We start from the raw sequence: 27,778 nt of genomic DNA, 5'->3' as shown, positions 1-27,778 counted from the left end.
TCATGACAGAGCTAGATGCAAACTGGCAATGAGGGAGGCATCAATAAACTAAAGGATTTTAGTGAAATCACTTACTGTAAGTGCGACGGACTTGGATGAGGTAGGTGACAGTGTAAAATACTTTGAAAAATCACTGGTTCCCACTGTTTTATCTCACTCACACTGGAGTTATTCTTGAAAATAAAAGTACTTGGTGAGGCCAAGGATTTCCTTCCACAAGGCTTGGGGCTATTAAGAAATTGAAAAATGGGGATGTCATTAGGCAGAAACTTAAAGTACGGGGATCAGTCCAATCACTGGATATCATATTACCAAGATATACAACAATTACTCTAATCCTTAGCACATCAATTAACAACCAACCTGTCTCTCTCTTTTTTTTTTTTCCATGGGAGCAATATTCAGAGTTGATATCTTAGTTCTTAGACAGCAAAAAGCTTGCCATAAAATAGATGTTAGGGGCTTCTTATGGAATGATGGAAAAATGGAAATTAGTGTCAAAATGATGTCATGGCTTCAAAACATTGTTGGTACAAGCGCCTGACAGGCATCCTTGACACACTCTATAATGACATAGTAAGAAAGCAAAAATAATGTGACAATGACTTTCTATAGGACGTATGAAGAATGACTGTATGGTGCTGCACTCCATATGCTGATCTCAAGTAGAAGATGCATTTCCTCTGTAACGACATCAATATTTATGAGATTTATTGATTATCTTGTCATGTTTAAAATATGTGCTTAACAGTATATTTAAGGGTCAATTGGAGTCACAGGGACACATATGAGAGTGCAGCAGCATCTACAAGCAAGACAGGAGAGAGATGTGACATTCTTTGTCAGTTCCTATTAGTTCAAGCAAATTGTCTCTTTCTCTAAGAAAATAAGTCAGCACATGTTTACAATGATTCTCACAGAGAAAATATCAGGTCAAGAGGTTTTTGCAGGCAAGATTAACTAAAAGTATTTTTTTAAATAATACTATTAATCTCATATGAACTCTTCTAGTAACCATCTCCTTTAAGATTATTAATATTGTATTATTTGGGAATAGCCTGGCTTATTTCTGATTTAGTCACTGTCTGAACCATCAAATCATATCATTTTAAAGCTGAAAGAAACTTTAGCAGTCACCTAGCTCAACTCCTCAGAGATGAACGGCTTACTCAGTATCATAGAGCTAGTTAGTGGTAGAAATATTTCTGGTATTTCTAACAACTAGTTATGCCAAATCAAATCCCTTAGGACAGCATTATATGCAAGTATTGCATTATCTACCAAGAAATCCAGAAATAGGCAGTTCTACACTGGTTGCAGGTCATTAACATGATCGGGGTCCCAGGCCCCTCCAGTTTTTCCATGTTAACATGACACTCTGGACCTTCCAATAGAAAGAAGGCTGCTGCCCCTTCAGTTATCATGTCTGTATTCTATAGACAGCAAGAAGGAAGAAGGAAATGGGCTGAACTAGTGGTGTTAACTTTTTGTCAGATCTCAGTCATATGGCCTCAATGGAAACTTTCATCTTTTAAAGCCTGTGATAGAGACAACAGGACAGAAGAGGATTTAAAATGGTGGTTGGGGCAATCAACTAATAATGTCTGCCATACTTGCTGCTAGGACTAAATTGTGTCCCCCCAAAATTCATATGTTGAAATGCTAAACTCCCGTGTGACTGTATTGGAGCTAATGTCTTTAAGAAGAGGTTTAAGGTTCAATGAAGCCATAAGGGTGAGCCCTGGTCCAATAGAACTGATGCCCTTGTAAGAAAAGGAAGGGCCCTAGAACGCTTCCTGCCATGTAAGGACACGGAAGAAGGAAGCTGTTGGCAAGCTGAGAATCAAAGCATATCCCAACCTTGGGCTTGGACTTTTTAGCCTCCAGAACTGTGGGGAGATATTTTTTCTCATCAAATAAACACCCAATCTAAGGTGTTTTGTTATGGCAGCCCAGAACTCACAGATCTGGGCATTCACTTAATCATTAACAAGAATGTAGGACACTTATAATGTTGAAATCATTGTGATGCATTCTGGGATTGAGATGATCAAGACACAGGCCTGTCTAGTGGGCAGATAACAGGACAAATAATCAACAATAGTGACCGTGTGATAACTGTCTTCACAGGTAATTACAGACTGTTATTGATACACAAGGGGAGTAAACAGAATCTTTAATATTCCAGGAGCACAGCCTCAAAGAAGGCTTAGAAGAGTGGTTGACTTCTCTACAACAGACTAGTTACTTAACTTTCTAATGTCATTGTGAAAATGAAGATAAAAATTAAATCAACTGCAAATATTTATTGTCAATTTAATGAGATACACCATATAAATGAAATAACTGACATTTCGCAAAAGTACAAAAAATTATAATCACATCAACTAAATCGGAGGTCAGCAGACTTTTTCTGAAAATAAGACAGGCATTACAGGCCATATTTTCTCTGTGGTCACTAATCAACTCACCTATTGTTGTGTGAAGTCAGCCATAGACAATCTATAAACAAATTAGCATGCTGTATTTCAAAAACTTTATATACAAAAACAGATGCTGGGCCAGATTGACAGTATAGTATCACAGAGACATAAGTGCAAGTAATAGTATTCATTATTTTGAGAGATTTCTTTGTATTTGTCTTAGAAATGTATATTACATCATCAATAAACAAAAGGCAACATAATGAATTTCAGAAAATATTTGCAAATCATATATCAGATAAGGGGTTAATATGCAAAATATATATAAAGAACTCATAAAACACAACCAAAACTCCAATTAAAAACTAGTCAGAGGATCTGAATAGACTCTTCCAAAGAAGATATATGGATGGTCAATAGGTACATGAAAAGATGGTCAACCTCGCCAATCATCAGGGAATTTCAAATCCAAACTACAATGGGATATCACCTATTAGAATGTCTATTTTCAAAAAGATAAGAAACAAGTGTTGGTGAAGATATGAAAAGGGAACCCCTGTGCACTGTTGATGGGAATGTAAATTGGTGCAGCCATTTATGGAAAATGGTTTGAAGTTCCTCAAGAAATTGAAAATAGAACTATCATGTGTTCCAGCAATTTTAATTATCAGTATTTATCTGAAAAACAAAAAAGAAAGCAATAATTTAAAAATACACTGAGTGGCCAGATTATTATGATCTCTGAATGTATAATAATATATATGCAACATATTATATATATATATATATATATATATATATATATATATATATATATATATATATATATATATATTAGAGGCTTGGTGCATGAATTCATGCATGCGTGGGGTCTGGTCAAGGGGGACGGGACATGGGCAGTTGACCAGCCTGCCTACTGGTCAAACTCCCAGTCGAGGGGACAATTTGCATATTTGCCTTTTATTATATAGGATATACACTGAGTGACCAGATTATTACGTGTTCAGAGATCATAATAATCTGGCCACTCAATTTATATATGTATACCCCCTGTTCATTTCAGCAGCATTATTTACAATAGTTAAGACATAGAAACAACCTAAATGTCCAGCAATGGATGAATGGACAAAGAAAATGCGTCCTATATATAATACTATTACTAGCCATTTTTAAAAAAGGAAGAAAACCTGCCATTTGTAATGACATGATGGACTTTGAGGGCATTTTGCTACATGAAATGGGTCAGACAGGAAAATGATAAATACCATTTGACTTCATTTACATGTGGAATTGAAAAAAATGAAAGTGAAAAAAAAAGAAGAAATAAAAAATGAGCTTATGTTATAAAGAACAGATTGGTAGTTGCCTAAGGCAGGAGTTGGGATAGGTAAATTGGTTAAAGGGGCCAAAATATGAGAGAGAGAGAGAGAGAGAGAGAGAGAGAGAGAGAGAGAGAGAGAGAGAGAGAGAGAGAGAGAATTGTGTCTTTGCCTTTGCTTTAAAGTTAGGAAAAGTATATAGTCATGTGGTTATTTCTGGCACACACATGGGCCACACCTGTGAATGGTCACCTCCTCAAATGCTTCCTCTTCTGAATTTATGTCTTTGGATAAGCAAAGGCTTAGCAGCAGACCTCTAGTTAAATGAGCCCTCTAAACCCAGCCCTCCGTGGGTTTAGAGGGCTGCCCTGGTTGTTCTGTAGTCACAGTGCAAAATGCTTTGTCCGGTTTCTTCAGAAATCATTGAAACTTTCCTCAGGAGCCCCTGGCTAAAAGCAGGGGCGATTTCCCTCTCCTCTTGGATGACAAAGGCCGAAGGAGGCTTTTAGTGGTGAGCTATAATTTCATCATAATTCAAACGTTGCCCGTTCAATTTTCAGTCTCATAACTCCACAGTCCGTTCCCTTCAATTAGCAAAATAAATCACGGGAAACCCAAAGCTGACAACTGAAAAGTTCCAACTTGTATAACCCATCTCTTTCCAGAGGGAAGCTTGACATACTCTTTGCACAAATTTTAAGCTTGTCTACCCCAGTCCTTTGCCAAAGTGTGTGGGGGGTTTTTGTTTGTTTTTGTTCTTGACAAACTAAAGAACTGTGGACAAAGTAAAAGGGTGGGGAGAGACCTTGAGGTAGAATATTATCTCGGGAGACAAGTAGCCGAGGGATTCGCCCCGCTTTCTTTTCTATAGAAATAAAACACCAGCGCTGGGCTTGTGTTTGCAAGCAGCCCAGATGCTCCGGCTCCTTTTCCTTTTGATGTATATTTGTGTCTGAAAGCTTCGTTTTTCTTTGTTCCGGTGATTCAGGGAGCTTGGTCCTTTTAGGATAAAGTGTTTTCTTTCATTTCCCTTATTGAAACGGATATTTATCCCATGGAGAATTGTCCATATTTGTCTGTGGATTCTCCTTTTTCTCTGTTCACACACCTCCTGGTTGTCTCTCTTTTCTCTCCTTTACCAGAAGTCCGCATGGCACGCTTCCAATTCTGTTTATCCACTCCAGCTAATTGACAGTCACATAAGTGCAAGTAATGTGAGGTATTATTGTGAGAGATTTCTGTTTGCCTCTTTAATTAGGCAGTTGTTCGCAGGTGCATACAGTTACAACTAAATTAATTGATAGCTTTATATCACACTCCTTGAGCCCACTGCTATTTGATGTTTGCAAACACACAACTATTAGATTTGTCTTATCTTGTACACGGCGAGTACTTCTCATTTTCTTCTGACAGAGGATAGGACAGCTTGCCCTAAACGGTAGAAAAATCTATCGAAGCAGCACAGATCATTTTACTAAGAAGGAAACAAAGTGGAATAGTTACTTATGGAACATTTTATCACTGCTGAGAAGTACAATAGAAGCTCTTTATGTTTCTGGTTGCACTGCAAGTTTCCTGAATGTCAAAAACCATTGCTATCCAAACCAAATAGCTTCCTGTGAAGGCTATGTGTGTGTATCTTTCAGTGATACTGAGGAGCTACACACGCTTACACCAGACAACTGGCATTTCCTGGGATTAAATGTTATTAGTAGTCATTTTTCACTCTTTTCTGCATTTTATCTGAGAACCAACAAGGCACCTTTCCTTTCTGAGTTCACAGTGGGGCTTCTCTCCAAGGAGAAATATAAACAGATGTACTGCTATTATGCCTCCTTCTTGCTAGAAGGAGCAGGAGGTTGGCATTGGAAAGTCTCCCATTCTCATTGCCCCTTGTACAGGCAGCTTAGTAAGAAAATGTCAATGCAGCCTCTGAGTAAAACTTCCTGAAGTTGAGCCCTGCCCTGTTATTTATTACCTGTGTGTCATGGGCAAGTTATTTAACTTCTCTCTTCCTTCACCTCCTTATGGGTGGATGGGGATAGCTAAGTAAGTACCTAATTGAAATGTAACAATTAAATGCGTTAAAACAGTTAAAGTCCTGGGAAGGTGGATGCGAAATAAAGTATACCTACTATTTAGTAGAGTATACGATTTAAGTAGTTTATTTAAATGTTTGCAATCTCAGTTTTCTAGTTGTAACTTCTGGATGCACACGAACTACTTTTTTAATTGTATAAAAAATATAGGCATGTTATTAATTTAATTGTAATCTGAAGGCTCCCCAACTTTCAGACTCATACACACAGAATACCGCAGTTATTTTAACAATATTGTTGCTTTCTAGTCATGCATCCCTTTTTATTATTTCTACTCTCCATCTGCTTGCCTGCCTGTGGATTACTTCAGTCTTCTAATATGGCAGGTGGTGAAGCATGTGAAAACAAAGGACTCACCAAGTATGTGGAGTGGGTGGCTCTCCATCTTCAAAGGTTTACTAGCCCCAAAGGCCCTGTTTACTACCAAATTACTTGTCCTATTGCCACTTTTAACAAAATCCAGAGAAAACCAAATTAAAAAATATATACGTAACCCTTAGGAGAATTTGTATTTGCACACTTGCGTTAGTGACACCTTGAGGTAGATTGTGATATTAGATTAGCATGTCCTCACTTAGAGAAGAGCAGAGTGTTGATGGAATATGGTGTCAAATATATAAGATTAGATCAGGAATGGAGTTGACTTGTTTAGTAAGCCTTTAGGATGGTGAAGTGTTTAACTCTGACCATATCGGCTCAGTAAGCGCCCAGGAGTGGATTGAATCTGAAGGGTAGCTACTTGGTGTGTGTGTGTGTGTGTGTGTGTGTGTGTGTGTGTGTGTGTGTCTAGAAGCACATGTAGGCAGAGATCAGCAGAAAATCCTAGATGAGATGGAAACACAAAAGATCATACTAAAAACACTAAATCTGTCATCAGCTCAAAGGAATAAATTTAGAGTCTGGAGTGAAGATGAAATCTAAAAGGTCAGGAGCTTGACAAACTCAGGAGTGGACTCAGATGTTTGGAATAGGGTAAAAATGAGGTGACATAACATAGAACTGACTGAGCACAAGCCTGGATTATGCACAGAGCTCCTCTGACTGGTGCTGTCTGCAAGATGCATGAATGGTTCTAACTGGGTAAGAGAGTGTGGATGCACACAAAATTGATATATAAGTATTTTGCTTTTGTAAGTTTTGCATTCAGCACAAGTTGCATTTTTCTCCTTCATTTTGATTCTAGATTTGTGAATTTATGGGAGAGAATGAGAGGTATAAGGGAGTGGATTAAGGTAGCAAATATACTACTGCTTTTGCAAGCACAGATTAAATAGGAAATAAAACTTTGTATATACCAAATTTGATGCTGATCAAGATTTGAAATAGTGGAATTCAGAACCAAGATGGAGCATAGGTAAACATCTAAACCTGCTGCTGAGCACAACCATATCAAAACTACAACTGAAAGTCAAAACGAATAACAGCCAGAACTACAGAAAGGCTGATGAAGTGGAAGTTCTACAACTAGAAGGAAAGAGAAAAGCACATGGAGTCTGGTAGGAAGTGCAGAAGTGAATGTGGAGGTATGGAAATACATGCAAAAGGGGCTGGCAACTGAGTATGCTGTTCTCTTTTTCAGTTGGGAGAGAGATAGAAGTTCTTGACTGCTCTGAACTCCAGTTCTGGGCAAGACTATGGTGACCCAGATTCATAGGGGAAGAAACTAGACTGTCTGGCATCAGGCCAAGAGGCGAGGGTGGCTTTCTCTTAGAGGTGCTAATAGCAATCATTGTTCCAGAGTGGCGCTGTGGGACACAGAGACCCGGGGGCCTCTTCCGGACAGGGCTGACTGGCAGCCATTGCTGTGTGATCCAAACCAGTGATTCCCTGAGACTCCACCCACCCAATTTACAACCCCACCCAAACTGTGTGCAGAGGCTTTTGCATGTGAATGACCTGGCCTTTTGCTATCTAAACCAAATAGACTACAGCTGGTCAGAGAGCCCCAGAGCCACCAAAAGAAGCCCCAAGGCTCCACAAGCAGTTTGTATTGCTTCACAGCTGGGCTTAATATGGGCACTTCCAAACCCCAAACAGAGAGGAGGAATCCACAGATCTCTCTATGCCTCCTACTGAGTGGCTTCAGGCAGTAGATGACTTTGCACCTCCTTGGATATCCAAGAGCCAGTGTACCCAGTGGTCAGAGTGAGACCATCCAGACTACAGCTCTTCAGATTCATAAGAGACACATTCTGGGGGCAGACTCAGTGAGCAGCAAAGCCCCACTGAAGCAAGTCTTGCCCCAGAAGGGTGTCTCCAGCACAGTTCTCCCATCATAGACACAACTAATCGCATAGCCAATTGGCCTGGAGATCAATTCCTCTCAGAGATACCAACAGCAATCAAACCTTAACTACAACAAGACTGTGCACACAGCCCACAAAGGGGTATACCAACAGTGTCTACCTCAAGTAATTAGGGAGGCTGAGCCACTGGGCCCTATAGGACACGTATCACACAAAGTCACACTATCAACACAGGGAAGCAACCAAAATGCAGAGACAAAGAAACGAGTCACAAATAAAAGAAATGGAGTAAAGAGAACTACTGGATATAGAGTACAAAATCACAGTTATAAGGTTACTCAAGAATCTTCTAGAAACCTCTGATAAATTTAGTGAGACCCTCAAGGATATGAAAAAGGACCAATTAGAAATTAAGTATACACTTACTGAAATAAAGAATAAGATACAACAGCAGACTAGAAGATCTCAATATTCAAGTCAAAGATTTAAATATGAAGAAGTAAAAAACACTAAACTGGAAAAGCAAAAAAAAAAAAAAAAAAAAAAAAAAAAAAAATCCAAAAATATGAAGATAAGTGTAAGGAGCCTTTGGCACAACTTCAAGCATACCAACATCTGAATTATAGGGGTATCAGAAGAAGAGAGAGAGCAAGATATTGAAAATCTATTTGAAGAAATAATTACAGAAAACTTCCTTTACCTGGTTAAAGAAATAGACTTACAAGTCCAGGAAGCACAGAGAAACCCAAACAAAAGGAATTCAAAGAGGACCATACCAAGACACATCATAATTAAAATGCCAAGGGCAAAAGCCAAAGAGAATATTAAAAGCAGCAAGACAAATACAGTTAGTTACCTACAGGGGGCTACCCATATGACTGTCAGCGGATTTCTCAACAGAAACTTTGCAAGCCAGAAAAAAGTGGCAAGAAATATTCAAAGTGATGAATAGCAAGAACCTACAATCAAGATTACTCTACCCAGCAAAGCTATCATTTAGAATTGAGGGTCAGATAAAGAGCTTCACAGATAAGAAAAAGCTAAAGGAGTTTATCACCACCAAACCAGTATTATATGAAATGCTGAAAGGTATTCTTTAAGAAGAGGAAGAAGAAGAAAAGGGTAAATTATGAACAACAAACTGACAACAAATACATATCTATCAACAAGTGAAACTAAAAATCAAATGAATAAAAAATCTGATGAACAGAATAAACTGGTGAATATCATAAAAGCAGGGGCATAGAAAGGGAGTGGACTGATAATTGTTGGGAGGAAAGGGGGTTTGAGGGTGTGGAAAGAGAGACTGGACAAAAATCATACACTATGAATGAGGACAGTGGCAGGGGGTAAGGGCAGGAAGTAGGGTGGGAACTGGGTGGATGGGAGCTATGGGGGCGGGGGAGAGGAACAACTCTAACAATCTGAACAATAAAGATTTATTTAAAAACACAAATTTAAGATAGTGGCCTGTAAGCGACAAAATCTTTTTAAAAAAGCCGAGACCGGTTTGGCTCAATGGATAGAGCGTCGGCTTGGGGACTGAAGGGTCCCAGGTTCGATTCCGGTCAAGGGCATGTACCTTGGTTGCGGGCACATCCCCAGTAGGGGGTGTGCAAGAGGCAGCTGATCGATGTCTCTCTCTCATCGATGTTTCTAGCTTTCTATCCCTCTCTCTTCCTCTCTGTAAAAAATCAATAAAATATATTTAAAAAAAAAAAAATCTTTTTAAAAAAATATATTTTATTGTTTTTTTACAGAGAGGAAGAGAGAGGGATAGAGAGTTAGAAACATGGATGAGAGAGAGACATCAATCAGCTGCCTCTTGCACACCCCCTACTGGGGATGTGCCCACAACCAATGTACATGCCCTTGACCGGAATCAAAACTGGGACCTTTCAGTTCACAGGCTGACACTCTATCCACTGAGCCAAACCGGTTTCGGCTAAGTGACAGAATCTTATACTCTTGGATAAGTTCCATTTGGAACCAGACACTTGTTAGTTCTATGCAGACCTTCCTTTAGGACCATCCAAGTCCTAGACCCTCATGTCCTCCACACACAAGCATGAGTTTCTTTCCAACTCCCATTCCCTTTATGATATGCTCTGTCTCTCCTTTACTTATTACCTGTATCAATTCTTTTGCTGTTACTGCTGAAAAACCCCTATAGCCTAAACATTCATTTTCAAAATACTTTTTCATCTTCTTGCACATAAAACTTGCCCATTTCATGGGCCACTCTTTGCATTCACAACACTTTCGTTTTCCTTGTTAGTACTTCCCAGGCGCACAGTGATCAGCAGTAGTCTTCCACTCTACCTGTCATTACCATCATAAGTAATTTCAGTTTCCTGTGTAACAATGCCAAAGCTATAGCCCCAGTGTTTCTTGACTCTCTAAGGACCTTCAGCTCTCTCTTTGTCAATAATCCAATCCTATGCTCACATTTAGGAATTTGACCACAGAGGAAATAGCCCCATTCATAAAGTCTTGAATTCTTTGTTTACTTTGCTGACCTTAGCCAAATAGATATCTCTACAGCAAAATGAGCTTATTTCAAGAACAGCAGCAAATTGCAATTTGGAACATATAGTCTAATGAACCACGTACAAGTCCAGATTACAAAGGAGAGGAATGTTCTTTTACATAAGAAGATTTTTTAGGGGTTGTTGTTAACAAAGAATCCATTGGGGGAAAAATGGAAGTTTGAAGTTCAGTGGCTTTTCATTGGCTGAGTTGTAATAGTCTCTCATTGTTGAATGGTTGCAAGTAAGAAGATCTTCATTCTTCCTGGTGGAATAGTAGAGTATAAAACATCTTTCTGTTGGAGATGGAAGATATTGTACATCTTTTCCTGTTTGGGGTAACTGACCAATGGCTGGTAGAACATGAGAGCTCTACATACAGACACTTCCAAATCCAGTTTAAATGAGATTTCTCCTTATTAATCCTCACACTTTCATATACAGTTATGGAAATATTTTACTTAGAATTTACTTACTTAAATATTATCAGATTACTACAGCATATGAAACAGAATGTGATAAAAAGGAAAACAGGAAATGAACTAAAAAATAAATGAAAATAAAATAAAGCCAGTAGCAAGATAAGTAGACAAGAATATATACCAAAAATTCTAGTTTCTAGAGGTGAACTGATTACGAAAACAAAGAGGGAAATTTGAGCACAGTTCCTGTAAAGGAAACACAATTTCTGTAAGGGAAGCACAGCGTTATTTGATCTTCTTTGTGTGTGATAGAAGTGAAAATGTCCTCACAATCCCTAGGGTTAGCCTTGCTAATGATTGTTGTTTCTTATTATGTTTTTTATTATATCCCCTAATGATGTCAGTGCCATTCTCTTGAGAACATGCAGTAAAAGCAATCATTATCCCAAAACAATGTGTTATAAATATGCAGCTGGACTGACCCCAGAATAAAATTGAGAAAGCCTAGAATAATCTGTGGATCATATATCTCTCATGAATATTATTTATTGAAATGACTCCTTGAGAAGATTTGGACACTAGAGAGTTCAAGGTTAATATTGTTTGACAAAGAAAAAAAGAGAAAAGAGAGAGAGAGAGAGAAATATGAGAATTCATTGTTGCAGTTTGAAGTGGAGCTATATGCTTGACACTTGACTAACAGAAGATAGGCTTGAAATATATTTTTTGACTGCTAGCCATGCCACCTTTGCTTGGAGGCAGGCCAAAGGAGTGACTGTAAGGAGGGTTAAGATCTTCTCAAAAAATATTTCTATCTCTTCTTCAACAAATAGACATACAGCTTAGATGATTGCCCAGGCCATAGTTACTAATTCCCCACACCCACCCTCTCCCACTGTGGTCATAAAACATCTCACCCAAAGTGTCTATAAAACATATCTCATTTTAAACAATGTAACTCCTAGTGAACCTCAAGATAGATTAATTGGCAAAATATTTCCACAGATAACTGAATGATTTGACCTGTTACACAGAAGTGTTGGGTATAAGCCAATAACTGTTGGAGGACATCTGCCAAAACTTATGATTTGAGTTTTGAATAGTTGATCCTGTGCCAGTATTTCTGACAATAATTAAAAGGCAGGATCAATTATGTGTTGAGGTCATTTCTAGTATAATACATGATAATCAAGCTATTTCATCAATGTAGAAAATAACACATCCCTCCCACCCCTCATTCTTAATATCAGGGTAATTTGTAGATATCTCAACCAAAAACAGATTCAAGTCACTGAATTACAAAGGAAAGAATCTAAATCATGTTGTTTTTATTTTATTTGAAATCTTTTTTCTTCTTTCTCCAGAGACCATGCCTATAAACATTGTCACTTGAGAGACATTAAGATGGAAAATCTTTATGAGCAAAAACAGCAAAATAAAACAGTTTCTATACCACGTGCATCTGTAGCTTTACTTGTTCACTGGCTTAAAAAGGAAAGAATGGTCCATAAAAGCTGCAAACATTCTTAGGTCATTTAGCTCTACATTCCGGGCCACAAAACTCAGTGTTACCACTATTGCATGACGATGCCAGTGCTTTGCAAAACATCTGGCATGTGGTAGGTGTCAGGTGTCAATCTTACTTAGTTGATTACAAGATGAGCTCTGCGATAAATTGTGGATTACTGAGTCTGAAGGTCATTTATTATTATGTACAATATTATTTGGAGAAACTTAGATTTGTATTGATAGTTTATCATCAAAGAGAATAGTGGAACAACATATTATATAGATATATATAGAAGGAATTTAACATAAGCTTTTAAAAAAAATTTAGAAGAATAGTAAACAATTGTCTCTTAAAGGATAAGACAGATTTGTACATTAGGTTCAGCTGCATGAGATTGTAGCCATCAGGTGGGGGGAAAAAAGTCTGAAAAAAAAATGTTAAGGATGATTACCTATCAGTGAATATATAACTAATAATTCTAAAGGCAAGATGATTTTGGCTAGAAACTTTTCTAATTTACATTTTTAGAATAGCTGCTTTAGATATAAAGAATGTGTTCAATTAACAAACAACCTAAGTCTAAAAGATACATTTGTACTATTAAGCCAAAAAAAAAAAAAAAAAGATTTTGTTTCTGAGAATTTAATACATATTTAACTTCCTGAACTAAAATTATGTTATAGGCAACAAAATGCCAGGATCTGTATAATTTCTATGAATAAAATGATGGCATTGAAGAAAAAGGAAAGGATAGGGCAACCATCTACAGTTCCTTTTCCTGTGAGTCTCCCCTTACTCATTTGTAAACTAAAGGTAGAAAGTGTATGCATATCGAAACAAAACGGCTGAATTAATTTTTCACAGTTTTTTTTCTAGTCTGGTAAGAACAAAATTTCTATGCATATGTGAGCTACAAAATACAAATTGCATTATTCCAATGATTTAGCATACAAGTTAAATGCTTATATATTTGCATACAAAATTGTCATTGTGAGAAATATAAATTTGAATAGTAAAATTCATGCTAATAATTTAAAATGTTAATTTGCCTTTACTTACTTCAGTAGAATGATATTAAATAAGAAAACAAAACAAAACATGGTTGCAAAACTGGTTTGGCTCAGTGGATCGAGCGTCGGCCTGCTGACTGAAAGGTCCCAGGTTCAATTTCAGTCAAGAACAGTGGTTGCGGGCACATCCCCAGTAAGGGGTGTTCAGGAGGCAGCTGATTGATGTTTCTCTCTCATTGAAGTTTCTAACTCTTTATCCCTCTCTCTTGCTCTCTGTAAAAAATCAATAAAATATATTAAAACACACACACACACACACACACACACACACACACACAAACATGGTAAGTCAAGAGGGAGACTGGAATCAATAAAAAAAACTTTATATTTTAATAACTTCAATATTACCTTTTTCCTGCTTTCAGAACAATGGGTCCACATTTTATTTCTAAATAGCCCCCAAAATTACTTAGCTGGTCTTGAACATTAGTACTGCAAAACGGCCTTTTCCATCTACTTCTTTATGTAGATAGTAAGCAAAGTTCACCATATTTTTACTTATAAAATGAAAGAGTAGAATGAAATTATTTTTCAACATTATCACATTCTTAAAATAAAAGTCATTCATTTTCTATTAAAAATTTGCCCTGGGCTGTATACTCAGTGGTTAGAGCATCGGCTCACTCACCAAAGGATCAAGTTTGATTCCCCATCAAGGGCATGCACCTTGGTTGTAGATTTGGTCCCCTGCCCTCTTGGGGGCATGTGTGGAAGGCAACCAATATATGTGCCTCTCTCACATCAATGGTTTTCTCTCTCTCAAATAAGAAAACTTCAAGTTCAAATGTTTTTTATTTCCATTTCATTTTTCTCTATCTCTAATTTTACCAAGTAAAAGTTTTTCTAATAAGTGCAAGAAACAAAACCAACAATGAAATTGACTAAGCTCAAGGAATGGAGACTTTATCACTTATAAAGTAACTCTGCAAATAAATATAGGCATAAAATTGTTTATAATATGACATATTACAAAATTTGTAACTGTTCTAAAAATACATAAAACAATAATACTTATTTGTAAAAATAACACCCTCTTTTGGCATATATAAATTTATGTATATATAGTATGTATGTATATATATTTCTGTATACTAGTATATATACTATTCTCTCTCTCCCTCTTTCTATGTGTGTGTGCGAACACATGTGTATGTGTGTGTGTGTGTATGAGTGTGTGTGTATGTGCGCGCATGTGTGTAGTTGAATTGTCATCCTGGACTTCGAATCTGTGAATGTAACTATATTTGGGAAATCTCTGATGATATAATGAAGTTAAAAATCTTGAGATCATCCAAAATTTAGGACAAATCTTAAATCTAATGACATATGTTCTTTTTTTTTTAATGTATTTTATTGATATTTACAGAGAAGAAGATAGAGGGATAGAGAGTTAGAAACATTGATGAGAGAGAATCATTGATTAGCTGCCTCTTGCACACCCCCTACTGAGAATTTGCCAGCAAACCAAGGTACATGCCCTTGACCGGAATAGAACCCGGGACCTTTTTAGTCCGCAGGCCAACACTCTATCCACTGAGCCAAACAGGTTTCGGCTAATAACATATGTCCTTATTATAGCAAGGCAGGGGGAAAACTGAGATGCAGGCACATGAAGAAGAAGTCCATGTTAAATCGGATTTAGAGATTAGAATGATATGCCTACAAGTCAAATATCAGGATTGCTTGCCTCCAGAGGCTCAGAGAGAGGTAACAGATCTCCCTCAGCTTCCAGAAGGAACCAACCCTCTCTACCTTGATTTTGGATTTCTGGCATCCAGAGACAGACAGTGATATAGATGAATATTTGGAAGCTAAACTGTTTCTCCCCTTTGTGTGTAGATCTATCACAAAACTAAGACACACAATGTCCACTGCTGATTATTTCACTGTGAATGTCATATCAGAATCTGTCGCTGAATTCAAGATCTGTTCTTCCATTCCTTCACCTTTTCTTCCTTCCTTCCTTCTCCACTTCTCCCCTGGGCCTCCTGACATGGCCTTGCTCCCCAGCTGGCACCCATTTCTACCCTATCAGCTCCACCATGTTCTGGGAGGCATCTCAATTTCGAATCCCTGCAGGGGCACACGTAGAGATCCAAAGGTCTAGGCTCTGTGTTTCATCAGGGTTCTGTACGCTCTGGGATTTGCTTTCCCCCTTTTCTGACTTTTACTGTATCTGCCATCAAGTGGTAGGATCTGAAACTACAACCTGACATGGAGAAGACACACTGGACATCTGGGTGACACACGTATGTAGAGTCTGTGTCTGATGTTGTCAGTTATCATAAGTGATCAATGGAATGCTAGTTGGAATGCTGAAAGAATGATGACAACATACCAAATTTTGGTCAATACTTAAAAAGAAAAATATTGCAGTATGTTTATGTTAACAACTCTAATCTAAAAAGTGTGTTTAACATAAAGTTTCTGTGATTTCCTTTCAATTTCATGGTTTTAGTATACCTTAGTGTTTAGTCCCAACTTGGATTTTAAATTTCCAAAGCTGCCATTCCAGTAGAAAATATTAACACGTTTTTTTTTTTGTATATGGAAGTATAAATATAGGTACAATTTGTATATTTTTAAAATTATTTTTTATTTCTTTTAGGTACAAAGTAGCTTTTTATCCTTGGATAAAATATAAAATTATAAGAATATTTTAAAAATAATTCAGAGAATAGTTAATACAGAATCATATTATACTTTAATCTAATAAAGATGTAACTATTTTGTGAGATTAGAATAATGGCAATTTTATTAATTCAAAAATTTAAAAGATTTCTTTAGTTTATATCAACTGTATAATAAGACTGATTACACAAAGAATCATATATATATATGCATATGATTCCCAAAGGTAATAAATCATCTAACATTTGCCTTGATATACACATATATTTTGCTAGTGCAATGTCTATTTAATTACATTTCAAGTCTAACAGGGAGTACAGTCATTTCATGTAGAGTGTGATACCATAATCTAGCACAGACCCTCATTTACAAATACAGTTTGAACCAAGCATGTCTAGTTCACACATTGCTTTCTTACAGACCTTCAGCCTTCTGCGGAAAGGGGACGGGCCTGGGAGGTGCTAGGGAGTAAGACCCAGTACGGGTGTGATTCTTAATTCAGAATTAAGAATTATGGGGCTTACTTCAAACTGCCACTTACCAGCTCTAACATCTTCTTAGAGCTTTAGTTTTGTGGTCTGTACAATGGAAGGACACTTGCAGGTTATTGCAGTCCTACTCACTGTTGGATGGACCTCTGGTCTGCACCAGGCTGGCAGTGCACTGAGGAACAGGACATGCGCAGTCTCTCCACTCACCCAACTACATCAACTGGGGACCCAACCAGTTACCAGTAAAGTTGAGGTCACTACTGTGCTGTGGTGAGAATGAACCGAGAAAATGGGCATGAGTGCACTTTACAACCTGTGGAGCGTTACCCTGAGGGAAATGCTCGGTGTTTGGGATCGATTATGGAAAAGAATACCTTAGCTGAGTAGCAGAAAGAGTACCAGTTACTACAGGAAGGAGAACGGTCTTAATTTCTTAATTACATTGATTGAATTGCTTCCTGTGCTGAGGATTGTTATCAAGGTCAATACCATATATTGTCTTGGCTATCTCTCTCTTCCTTAAATAAGGTCTTCTAGAATGGGACAAAGAAAAAAAAAAACAGAAGAAAATTGAAAAATGGTCTGTTTTATCATAATGAGAGGATTCAAAATAGGGTCAGAAGAAAGATGAGTCACATCACTGCTACTTTCTCCTAAGTATTTATTTTCTTACTTACTTACTTATTTACTTATTTATTTGTTGGCCCTTCAATCAGTTGCCTCTCAATCCTCAGAGCCTGAGGACTTATGAGATGAACTGCTCAGTGGCATCTCCTAAAGAAGCCTTCAAAATGTCTCCTCGTGCTCGTTCTTTTCCTTTGTCATTTCTCTTGCTGAAGAAAGAAAATTCCCAGGAGCTATCAGAGTGTATTAGGCAAGGAAATAATTATCAGTAAAACAATAGTGATTGATAATAACTATCCTCCCGTTTGTAATACTTCTTTTGCTTTTATTATAATAGTGACTCTTGTTCTGATAAACACTACTATGTTTGAACAACATCTTAAGAAACTTTAATATTAGGTCTAGTAATAATTAATGTCGTTTTCTAATACTTTTTTAAATCGAATTTATTTAAACAATACAACAAAATTTAATCAACAATATAGTTGCCGTTGTTTTCTACTACTTGTGCCCAACACTCAGGAAGCATTTTAATCCCTCTGTTGTAAAGTTCTTGTGATTTTGATGCAAAAAATTTGGTCAATGCATTTTTGAGGCATTCTTCATTATTAAATTTTTTTCCAAGAAGAAAGTTTTGCAAAGAACGAAACAAATGGTAATCGGAAGGGGCAATATCAGGAGAATATGCAGGTTGAGGGAGAACTTCCCATTCCAACTGGCGAAGTTTTTCAGCAGTGATTCTTGCAGTATGTGGTCGTGCGTTATCGTGGTGAAGAATTACTCCCTTCCGATTAATCAGCGGGGGTTCTTTTTCTCTTAAAGCTTGGGCTAACCTTTCCAATTGGGCACTATACACTGCACTTGTAATGGTTTGGTTAGATCGTAAAAGTTCATAATGAAGAATTCCTTTAAAATTCCACCAAACACACAACATCACTTTTTTCGCATGCAAGTCAGGTTTTGGCGTGGGCTGCGGAGCCTCATTTTTGTCCAACCATTGAGGCCGCCTTTTCAAATTAACATACAGCACCCATTCTTCATCTCTGGTAACAATTTGCTCTAAAAACGGCAAACGGTTTTGACGAGAGAGGAGCCAACTGCAAATTGTGACTCTTTGATTATGGTTGTTGTCGGTCAACTCATGAGGAACCCATTTTCCAAACTTTTGGACTTTGCCAAGTGCACGCAATTGATTGGAAATTGTTTTTTGTGAACAATTTAAAGTTGTCACAAGCTCTTGTTGGGTAATTTGAGGATTTTGCACCAAAAGAGCTTGAAGAGCTTCTTGATCAAAATTGGACACACGGCCTCGACCACTCTTGTCATCTAACGAAAAATTTCCCTCGCGAAATTTCTCAAACCAACGCTGGCATTTTCTGGCGCTAACTGCATCTTGACCAAGAGCGCTACAGATGTTTTTTGCAGCCTCACTTGCTTTTCTTCCTAATTGGAACTCGTAAAGCATGCAGTGCCAAATATGCTCTTCATCCGCCATCTTCTTAGCCCTAGTTCTGCAACAAAAACCAAACCAAACACAAACTTTTTCAAGCAAAACTTGTTAATTGCACTTCACACGTTCTGTAGATACCACATGTTTGAAGGTTATGTCAATACAAGTCAACGCCAAGCAAGATTTTAAACGAATGTTTAAAAACGACATTAATTATTACTAGACCCGATATTTTAATAGATCTTTTAGAAAGAATTCCTCCTAGCAATTCAGATTTCAGCTGCCTGTTTCTTGGCAAATAATTTTTTTTCTGAGGTTCAATGTCCTCTTTTGTGAAATGGGGTCAGTGATAACATTTTCAAAAGGCTGTTGTGAAAATAAATGATAAAATGGTGTGCATAACATTTTGTAAATAATAAAGTGCTAGCACCCATGCTCTCCTCTCCCTGTTAACACCAGCTGCCCACTCTCCCATTCTTTCTCCTCCTGGCCAATACCAGTAGACCATTCTAAACCCAAGAGCAAGTGCATCTGTAGTTAGGGCTCGAATTTATGCCCATTGTTTCCTACTTCACTGAGAAAATTGAAGCCATCAGAAGGAACCTTCCTTGGACTTGACCACATTGGCCACCAATGCACCCACACACTCTGCTTCCTGTTGTTACCACAGACTCAACTGTCTCTGCTTCAGCCTGAAGCCTGCCTCCTCGCCTGTGCCTAGATCCCAACCCTTCCTCTCATGTGGCTCAGAACAACACTCTAGGAGTACAGCCTCTTTCCATCCTCAGTGTTTCACTCCCACTCACTTATTCCCATCAGCAAGTAAACACCCAGATTTAATTTCTCTTATTTTAAAAATATTCCATTCGCTTGATCTTCCCTGCCCTTAGCAGCCACCATTTCTCTGCTCTGCTGGAGGCAAAACTCTTTGGGAAAAGTCTTTTTTGTGTGTGTTTTTTTTAAATTTTTTAAATTTTACTTTCCAATCCTTCTCCTCCCAGTCTTTCTTACACTCACAAAACTCTTACTCTTAGCTAGTGAAACCGCTCTCTTAAATGCCATGTTGCTAACCTGGTGGTCAATTCTTAGCTCCCATCTTTCTGAATTGTACATGACATTTGACACCTCTTCCTTAATATACACCTTTCCCTTGTCTTTCTGTACTTTGAACTTGTTTTCCTTCTATTTTCCTGGTCTCTTGCATTCTCACTTGCCTTTTTTGGTTCTTTTCCCCAGACTTCTGAAGATCCACTGGTTTTGGACCACTGGTTTTTAAACTATCACTTTCCACCTACACACACTATTTTTTTTCTTTGTATTTCTAATTTCATGATTTTGAATACCACCAAAGATTTCCAAATTTCTATTCCCACTCCACACCTCTGTCCAGACTAGCAAATCCAAGTGTCCTTGACATTTCCACTAGGGCTTGTAGTAGAGGTCTCAAACTCACAGGTCCAGATCAGAACTTAATTACTGCATTTCCTTTTCCACATGTGTTCCTTCAGCAGCCTAAGTCTCAAGTAATGGCACCTCTATTCTTCTAGTTGTCTAGTTTACCTTCTCTCACATATGCTTTATTTCCAATGAAACAATATATCATTTCAGATCTACCTTCAAAATATTGTTTAGTTGCTTTTCACCCCTTCTCTGCTATCATCCATATTTGAACCACCATTATTTTTTGCCCAATTCACTGTAGTAATATCCTACCTGGTGTAATTTCTTTTACCCTTGATGTTCTACAATGTATCACAAACAGAGAAGGCAGATCCTGGCAAGTCCATGCTTACAGCCCTAATTTATTTATTTATTTATTTTTTACAAAGGCCAAGTTTCTTAGCTATGATACCTAGATAATTTGGCATCCCAGCTCCTCTCTGAGCTCTCCTTATACCTTGCCTAATCTGTTCCAGTCACACTGACTTCCTTGCAGTCTCTGGTTATGCCAGGAAGCATCCCAATTTAGAACCTGGTTGTTCCCTCCATCCGGTTGACTTTTCTCCCAGATAAGATTCATTTCTTCTCTTCTTCAAACTTTGCTCAAATATCACCTCATTAATGATGCTTATCATTGACAACCACTCATTTTTTATGTTTTTATTAATAAATATTTATTGTTCAGATTATTACAGTTGTTCCTCTTCCCCCCCATATCTCCCCTCCACCCAGTTCCCACCCCATTCTCTGCCCTTACCCCCCATACACACACACTGTCTTCATCCATAGGTGTATGATATTTGTCCAGTCTCTTCCTGCACCCCCACACCTCCTTCCCCTGAGAATTGTCAGTCCATTCCCTTTCTATGCCCCTGATTCTATTATACTCACCAGTTTATTCTGTTTATCAAACTTTTTATTCACTTCATTTTTAGTTTCCCTTGTTCATAGATATGTATTTGTTGTCACTTTGTTGTTCATCATTTTTATCTTTATCTTTTTCTTCTTCTTCCTCTTCTTAAAGAATACTCTTCAGCATTTCATATAATACTGGTTTGGTGGTGATGAACTCCTTTAGCTTTTTCTTATCTATGAAGCTCTTTATCTGACCCTCAGTTCTGAATGATAGCTTTGCTGGGTAAAGTAATCTTGATTGTAGGTTCTTGTTATTCATCTTTGAATATTTCTTGCCCCTCCCTTCTAGCCTGCATAGTTTCTGTTGAGAAATCAGCTGACAGTCCTATGGGTACTCCCTTGTAGGTAACTAACTATTTTTCTATTGCTGCTTTCAAGAGTCTCTCTTTGTCTTTTGCACTCAGCATTTTAATTATGATGTGTCTTGGTGTGATCCTCTTTGGATTCCTCTTGTTTGAAGTTCTCTGCACTTCCTGGATTTATAAGTCTATTTCTTTCTACAGGTAGGGGAAGTTTTATGTCATTATTTATTCAAATAGGTTTTCAGTATCTTGCTCTTTCTCTTCTTCTGGTACCCCTATAATTCGGATGTTGGTATGCTTGAGGTTGTCCCAGAGGCTCCTTACACTATCTTCATATTTTTGTAATCTTTTTTCTTTTCTGGTTTGGTGTTTTTTGCTTCTTTATATTTCAAATATTTGACTTGATTCTTGGGATCCTCTAGTCTGCTGTTGGATCTCTGTATATTATTCTTTATTTCAGTCAGTGTATGCTTAATTTATAGTTTTGTTTTTTTTCATATCCTTGAGAGTCTTACTAAATTTATCAGAGGTTTCTAGAAGATTCTTGAGTAACCCTATAACTGTGGCTTTGAACTCTATATGAAGTAGTTTTCTTTCCTCCATTTCTTTCATTTATGACATGTTTCTTTCTCTCTGCATTTTGGTTGCTTCCCTGTGTTGATAGCATGACTTTGTGAGCTAGGTGTTCTATAGGACCCAGTGGCTCAGCCTCCCTAATTACCTGAGGTGGACACTCTTGGTACACCCCTTTGTGGATTGTGTGCACAATCTTGTTGTAGTTAAGCCTTGATTGCTATTGGTATCACTGGGAGAATTGACCTCCAGGCCAATTGGCTGTGAGAATCAGTTGTATCTATGATGGGAGAACTTCTGTGCTGGAGACACCCTTCTGGGGCAGGACTTGATTCATTGGGGATTTGGTACTCACTGAGTCTGCCCCCTGAGTGTGTCTCTTATGGATGTGAGGAGTTGTAATCTGGATTGTCCCACCCTGACCACTGGGTACACTGGCTCTTGGATCTCCAAGGCAGTGCAAAATCATTCACTGCCTGAGGCCACCCAGCAAGAGTTACAGAAAGATATGCAGATTCCTCTTTATTGTTTGTCGTTTGGAGGTGCCCAGATTAAGCCCAGCTGTGAAGCAATGCAACTGTTGTGAGCCTTGGGTCTTGTTTTGGTGGCTCTTGGGCTCTTTGACCCAGCTGCAGTAATTAGGTCTCAGATTGCAAAGGGCCAAGGCATTCATATGCAAAAGGCTCTGTGCACAGATTGGCTGGGGTTGTAAATTGGGTGGGGTGGGGTCTCAGGGAATCACCAGGGTGGAGCAAACAACAATGGCTACCAGTCAATTCTGTCCTGAAGAGGCTCCGGGTCTCTGTGTCCCGCAGCACTGTGCTGGAACAATGATCGCTGCAAGCACCTCTGAGAGAAAGCCACCCTCGTGTTGTGTTTCGGCCCAATGCCAAATAGTCCAGTTTCTGCCCCTATGATTCTGGGTCCCCAGAGTCTTGCCCGGAACTGGAGTTCAGAGCAGTGAGAAGCTTGTATCTCCCTCCCAATTGAAAGAGACGACAGTGTACTCAGTTGTCAGCCCCTTTCTTCACACCTCCGTACCTCCACACTTCACTTCTGCACCTCCACACCTTCTCCGAGTCTCAGTGTGCTTTTCTCTTTCCTTCTAGTTGTAAAATTTCCACTCAGCCAGCCTTTCCAAGGTTCTGAATGATATACATTTTGTCTTTTAGTTGTAGTTTTGAAGTGGTTGTGTGAGGCAGCAAGTTCAGGTGCTTACCTATGCCACCATCTTGGTTTCTCCTGTGTGTCTGCCAACAACCACTCTTATGACTACCCATTCCATCCTCTTTGCCTTCATCTACATTTTTTCCCCCTTTTTAATAGCACTTTTTATCTTATGCAATATAAGATATGTGTTTATTATGTTTATTAACTATTTCCTCATTTGAATATAAACATGATGTGGAGCAAAATCTTTGTCTGTTTAATTCACTACTGTGTACTTAAGATCCTAGAATGGTGCCTGACACATAACCAGAGCACAATAATTATTTTTTAATAAAGACATGGAAAGAAGGATTTGTTATAGCAATCCACTGTGTATATTAAATGGACTTTAACAGTTGTTCTCAACCACTCAATTGTTAATTCCTTTAAGGACATGGGTTTTTCATCTCTGTATCCCTATGAATAAATGTCAGAGTAAAACAAGAAAGGAGGGAAGATGGATTTATTTTGCTAATTACATATTTGTTCTCAACTTTATTCACTATTTGAATGCTTCCAAAAGAGTTAAGGGATTATATTAACACAGCCCTGAAGGAATAAAATTCACACACAGTCAGATAATACCACAGGACAAAGTTGTTAAGGCAAAAGTAATACAACATTGAAAATATTGAGACATTTTCATGCTTATAAACACAAGATTTACATTTAAATTTTTTTCATCAATATTAATAAAACAATTTAGTAGCTATGATAAAATTTTACACAGGATAGTCATTAATTTTTACTGATGTCATCTCATAATGACCTTGAAAAATTTGGTTTCCATTGTTATTGGATAAACTTTCATAATGCAAAAGTATGCTGTATGGCAAGTTAGATTTCGATTAAGGTTAATATTACTGTAATAACTACATCTGCTTTCCTCTCATTGTGATGTTTATCACCCAATAAAAATGCTAAAGTTACCAAGAAAAGATGTTTAATTTGTTCGCACTGCTCAGTTGTATGTTGCATCCTATTTGTTGTAAATGGCATAATGTCCCAAGTGGGCTGCCATACTGTCAGATACATTATTTATACATAACATTACTGGTTAATCAATGAACAAAAAGTGCAGTAGTCTTTTTTTTCTCTTAATTTTTAAAGTGATACTAAAATGAAATACATAGAAAAATATTCTTTTCTAAAGTTGAATAAAGTTTGATGGTTAAGAAAGTAGGCTACAAATAAGAACATAGCCAAAACCAGTTTGGCTCAGTGGATAGAGCATCAGCCTGCGGACTGAAAGGTCCCAGGTTCGATTCTAGTCAAGGGCATGTACCTTGGTTGCGGGCACATCCCCAGTAGGAGGTGTGCAGGAGGCAGCTGATGGATGTCTTTTCTCTCATTGATGTTTCTAGCTTTCTATCCCTCTCCTTTCTTTTCTGTAAAAAAATCAATAAAATATATTTTAAAAAGAAAGAACATAATAATGAAACCATATACTTTAAGGCATTCCAATGTAGCAAAACAATTAACTAGTCAAATCTAAAATTGATTGCTTCTTTTTCTAGCAAAACATAAAAGAAACACCTTTTACTATAGGTTGTAAATCATTAAAAACATAATATTTTCCCCTGAAGAGAAATATAAAATATGCTGTATTTTTCCTTGTATAAGACACTATATTTTTCTAAAATCATTCATTAGACTAAAAATTGAAGGGCCTCTTATACACAGAAGTCAGTCAAGGAGGGAGCTGAGAGGATGCATAGCTGCCCATACCTTGTCAATCAGGCTTCCTCCAATCACAAGCCTTATTGTTACTGACATCAGCTGATGCCATAATTGGAGGTGGAAGTGGAGAGTGCGCAGATGCAACTGGGACCAGAGCATTCTGAGCCCATAAAGATGTAAAAAAATAAAAAGATAAATACCAGTAAGCGATTATCTTACTCTGCAAAATTCAAACTGATTATAATCAGCTATGCAAAAGACCATGGAAATAGAGATGCAGAGAGACAACTTGGACCTCCTCCCATTGAGTGTATAATCAGACAATGGAGATAACAGGAAGAACAACTCCTTAAGATGCCAAAAAAGAAGGCCTTACGAGAAAAAGCAGCAAAATGTTTAAAATATTGATTTCTTAATTTTGGGTTGTGAAAGTGGGGGCATCTTATACATGGGGATGTCTTATACACAGAAAAATACAGAATTTTAGAAGAAAATAATTTAAAAGATCATTGATAGTCCATTTAGAACAGAAATTGCTGGACAAACTGTGTGTGATATGATGGCAAACAAATGAAGAATAGATATACTAAATAATAAAAGGCTAATATGCAAATCAACCAAATGGCAGAAGGAGTGGTTGACATGACGTGCTCTGACAACCAGGGGACAAACACTCAACACAGGAGCTGCCCCTTGGTGGTCAGCGCGCTCCCATAGAGGAGCACCGCTCAGCCACCTGGGCTCATGGCTGGCAAGCCCAGCAGCATGGCATTGCTAAGGACCCCTCAGGTTAAGTCCAACTGCCAGGGAGCAGGCCTAAGCCAGCAGGCAGGCATCCCCCAGGGGGTTCCAGACTGTGAGAGGGCACAGGCCAGGCTGAGGGACAGCCTCCCCACAATGCACAAATGTCATGCACCAGGCCTCTAGTACATAGATAAAACATCTTTAAAATTTTACTGATAATTTGGCAATTAATTAAATGTATTAAACTTAATTCATATAGAGACAAAACCTTATTCTCTTTTTACAGTTTCTTCCACACTTACATTTTGTGATAAATAAGACTGCACATTTGGGGTAAATTTGCCTATGTTCAGGCATTCTTCTCTTCCATCAGAAATAGTATTAGAAAGTTAACCATTTTTAGTGGGAAAGGTTATCATTGATTGGTTAACTTTAAAAACATATATTTACTTGAGAAAGGGTAAATAGGAAATGGATAGTAGAAACTTAATTACATAATATAAAAAAACAATTATTTAAATAGAAAAATATTACATTATATTGTTTGAGCTAAATAAAAATAAACATATAAATAGATATCCAGCTGGATTTTCATAGTACAGGTGGTAACCTCCTAAATAGATAAAAGTCTCGAAATTTCCAGTTCCTCGGAGGAAGCAATATACTATACCAGAATATTTGACCAATAAAAAAGGACAAAGAAATAAATATATTATCACTGATAACCAGCATTTATTGAGCCCCACTATGTGCAGGGTTTTGAAGTCATGTATGAATGTCCTCTTAAAGTGAATGAATTCAAGTCTTCTGATTAATTAGGTACAATTTCAAAATGCAGAAACATTTTTTCTATGAAAACTATGAAAGCATTTAGAATCCCATATTAAAACATAAAAAAAAGAAATAAAAAGAGGAAAGTAAAAAAAGAAAGATAGTTTGTTTTTACTTGGCTCATTCTGTTGTTTTGTATTAATAGAGGTTTTAGATCAATACCAAATATTCTTCTCTGTTCCAGTGATTGAATGTGAATACATTAGGTGCATACAAAAATAGTGATAATCTAAGTTGATACAATAGTTCATTTTGCATTAGTGTCCTAGATGGGACAATGTTAAGAAGCAATTTAAATGAAATTCATTTAAATGTCAGCTCTCATGCTTGCGATTTTTCTATAATTGGTTATTTAATTAAAATAATTCTCATAGTCATTAATTTAGACTAAAACTTGCTGTGCACTGACATGTTTTAATTACATGGTATTAACAAAATTGATATGCTTTAAAAAAGCATGGTTAAATTTTAAACAAGAATAAATTAGAAATCTCATAGATCATCCTACTTAGTGTATTTATGAGAAAGTCGGTCAGTTTAAATGTTTACTGCAAACAAAGTCACATCATTATTGTGCACACATTGCAGTTTATACTCTGTATCCTTCAGAAATATTTAATGCACATACAGGGCTCCCACTCTTGAATGCCTTTAACAATGTATGAAGTAAACTAACTATTAACAGAAAACCACAAAACGACCCACAGATAGATGAAGAGTTAATGCTTATTTGATATAGAAGCTTATGAAGACTTGAGAAATATAATTTTATACATAAGAAGATATCTTTAAATTTGCATTAAAAGGTTAATAAGTACATGGTTTTGTTATAACCATTTTTATATTCCTCCTTGCAGAGACAAATGGAAATGGGTATATTGATTCAGTTTTATTTTTAAAAAATAGTTTCATATTACATTTGGGAGGTTACATTTGTGACCAGTCACTTTCTCATTTCAATCTTTGTCAAAGGACTAGATAAATATTTTACCTTTTTCAAGTTGCAATTACAATCTTCGTCAGAACTATGAGAAATCATAATTTTAGTGTTTTCTATGAATTAGAGGACTTCTGTATTGCTTTGACCTTTTTAATATTCTGTAATTTAATTGGATGGACAGTCTACTTTTACCCAGGACTGCCAGTTCTTATTTAAGAAACTTGCTGACACAAAGCACCATTTTCAGTGTTTCATAGTAGGAGCTTTTAGATTGGTTAAAACATGGCTTTGGTCAATAGTATTTTTTCATTTTCTTTTGGTCAACAGAGAT

The sequence above is a fragment of the Pipistrellus hanaki genome, assembly GCF_964339955.1.
Source record: "Pipistrellus hanaki genome assembly, chromosome: 3".
Lineage (NCBI taxonomy): Eukaryota > Metazoa > Chordata > Mammalia > Chiroptera > Vespertilionidae > Pipistrellus > Pipistrellus hanaki.
The sequence above is the reverse complement of the archived record's forward strand: the minus strand, read 5'-3'. Positions refer to the sequence as shown.